The sequence below is a fragment of the Triticum dicoccoides genome, chromosome 7B (genome assembly GCF_002162155.2).
Source record: "Triticum dicoccoides isolate Atlit2015 ecotype Zavitan chromosome 7B, WEW_v2.0, whole genome shotgun sequence".
Lineage (NCBI taxonomy): Eukaryota > Viridiplantae > Streptophyta > Magnoliopsida > Poales > Poaceae > Triticum > Triticum dicoccoides.
In genome coordinates, this window is record NC_041393.1 from 649,562,622 (window position 1) to 649,566,191 (window position 3,570).

Sequence of the window (3,570 nt, forward strand, 5' to 3'; positions counted from 1 at the left end):
TTTATATACGGGGGCAGGGGGCACCCTAAGACACAACAATTGATCCTTGTGATCTATTAGCCGTGTGCGGTGCCCCCCTCCACCATATTCCACCTCGATAATATCGTAGCGGTGCTTAGGCAAAGCCCTTCGTCGGTAGAACATCATCATCGTCACCACACCGTCGTGCTGACGGGACTCTCCCTCGAAGCTCGGCTGGATCGGAGTTCGAGGGACGTCATCGAGCTGAACGTGTGCTGAACTCGGAGGTGCCGTGCGTTCGGTACTTGATAGGTCGGATCGTGAAGACGTATGACTACATCAACCGTGTTGTGCTAACGCTTCCGCTTTTGGTCTACGAGGGTACGTGGACAACACTCTCCCCTCTCGTTGCTATGCATCACCATGATCTTGCGTGTGCGTAGGAATTTTTTAAAAATTACTACGTTCCCCAACAGTTATTTGGGTGCAGGGTTGTTTGAGAGAGACCATCTTCATCCTACGCCTCCCACGGATTGATAAACCTTAGGTCATCCACTTGAGGGAAATTTGCTACTGTCCTACAAACCTCTGCACTTGGAGGCTCAACAACGTCTACAAGAAGAAGGTTGTGTAGTAGACATCAAGCAGTTTCTGGCGCCATTGTCGGAGAGGTTAGTGCTTGAAGGTATATCTTTAGATCTTGCAATCGAATCTTTTAGTTTCTTGTTTTATCACTAGTTTAGTTTACAAAAGAAAACTACAAAAAAATGGAATTGAGGGTGCCTCATATGCTTCATCTTTTTAATATATTTCGTGGAAATGATGGAAAGGAAAATTGTGCCCAAGTGCTAGAAGAAGAATGCATTAGAATGTTTGGCACTAAATATTTGAATGATGAGCATGATTGCAATGTTGTTAGTACGAAGTCCTTGAATATCCATAGTACTAATGATGATTGCACTAGTCATGATGAAAATGTCTCTTATAAGCATGTCAATTTTTGTGGAGTGCATAGAGTTTGCAAGTACACACCAAATAGGGAAGATAGATTTTGCAAGAGGCATAAGTATTTAGAAACCAAATGGTTGCAAGAAAGGTTAGATGTTTGTGCTGAAAATTTAAATTTTCTTATTCATCCTTGTGAACTTTGCAATTAACGTGGTCATTTAAATATCCAATGCAAATTGTTTCATGATCGAATCGTGTCCAAAAATTGTGATGACTTGATTTCCCTTGCGCATCATAATGAACTTAGTTTGCTTGTGGGTTATGAAGAAATGAAATGTATAACTAGGGATATGCCAAAATTTGTCCTTGATAAAGTTCTTGATTTTGATCTAGAGGAAATTTACATGTATTGTGCGGTGAATTGCATTGAAAATCCTTATATTGCCAATTACATAAAGACAAGAAAACAAATAGAAGATGAAGAGAATATTAATGAAAGGGAAGAGATTTCCCAATATCCTCCTATTCTTTCTTATGATGAATCAGGTAACGAGGAGGAGCTTTCTATTCAACCAATCTCATTAATAAGGAGCTCCAAAAAGAGGATTAAACCCACACATGATGTGAAGAAGAAAAAGAAAAGACGGAGAAGTAAAGGTGAAAAGGTATCCCTTCCAAATGATGTTGCTCCTATTACTCATTGTGATGACGATAATTGCTATACTATTGGCGCTATCCATACTATTAATGATGAGAGTGATTATGCTTATGATATGCAAAGGCCCAAGCTTGGGGATGCTATGTTTGATGAGAATGACATGTTTGAGAATTTATTTGCTACAATTAATGTTTGTCCCAAGCTTGGGGATGCTATGTTTAATGAAGATGATATTTTTAGTCTCCCAAGTTTTGATATGCAAATTTATTATGATGATAGCATGCCTCCTATTTATGATGATTATATTGATGAAAGTGGGTTTGGAAGAGTGTCGACTTTAAGAAGTAATGATCCCACTATTTCAGAAGGTGATGAATCTTATTGTGACAATTATGAAACTGGATTTGGAGAGGTCATTACTTTATTTAGTAATGATTCCACTATCTTGGAAGAGGTTTCAATTGATTGTGATGAGAACAAAGTTGCTAGTTATGATGATTATTGTGATGACACTTATGCTATAAAAAGTAGTGATGATTATATTTACAAAACTTGTCACGATTATGATTACCCTTTTTTCTGAACATTACTCTTTTAATGTGGAAACAATTTATAGTATTCGAGTTTCTTATGATACTCCCACTATTCTGAATGAGAAGAATTTTGCTTATGTGGAGAATAGTAAATTTTCTATGCTTATAGATCATGAAAAGAATGCTTTATGTGATGGTTATATTGTTGAATTCATTCATGATGCTACTCAAAATTATTATGAGGGAGGAATATATGCTTATAGGAATTGCAATAATATCAAGTTTCCTCTCTATGTGCTTAAAGTTTCGAAGTTATGTTTGATTTGCCTTCCTATGCTAGTTGATTATTGTTCCCATAAGTTGTTTGCTCACAAAATCCCTATGCATAGGAAGTGGATTAGACTTAAATGTGCTAGTCATATTCTTCATGATGCTCTCTTTATGTTTTAATTCTTATCTTTTATGTGAGCATCATTGAAATCATCATGCCTAGCTAGGGGCGTTAAACGTTAGCGCTTGTTGGGAGGCAACCCAATTTTATTTTTGTTCTTTGCTTTTTGCTCCTGTTTAGTAATAAATAATTCATATAGTCTATGTTTATATGTGGTTTCATTGTTTTAATTAGTGTTTGTGCCAAGTAGAACCTTTGGGGAGACTTGGGTGAAGTCTTTGCGATCTTGCTGTAAAAAACAGAAACTTTTGCGCTCATGAGATTAGCTGCCACTTTTTACTGGAGAGTGCTTTTAGGTTGATTATTTTTGAAGACGATTAATAGAAAAATTCCTCACGTCCACCAATTTATTTCAGAATTTTTGGAGTTACAGAAGTATTCGAATGATACAGATTACTACAGACTGTTCTGTTTTTGACAGATTCTGTTTTCTATGTGTTGTTTGCTTATTTTGATGAATCTGTGAGTAGTATCAGAGGGTATGAACCATAGAGAAGTTGGAATACAGTAGATATTACACCAGTATGAATTTAGATTGAGTTCACAACAGTACCTAAGCGGTGATTTATTTTCTTATACTAACGGAGCTTACGAGTTTTCTACTGAGTTTTGTGTTGTGAAGTTTCCAAGTTTTGGGTAAAGATTTGATTGACTATGGAATAAGGAGTGGCAAGAGCCTAAGCTTGGGGATGCCCAAGGCACCCCAAGGTAAAATTTAAGGACAACCAAAAGCCTAAGCTTGGGGATGCCCCGGATGGCATCCCCTCTTTCGTCTTCGTTCATCGGTAACTTTACTTGGAGCTACATTTTTATTCACCACATGATATGTGTTTTGCTTGGAGCGTCATTTTCTTTTGTTAGGATTTGCTTGTTGTTTGAATAAAGTACTTAAGATCTGAAATACTTAAATGAGAGAGAGTCCTCACATAGCCAAATAATTATCTGACTACTCATTGATCTTCACTTATATCTTTTTATAGTAGTTTGTCATTTACTCGTGTGCTTCACTTATATATATC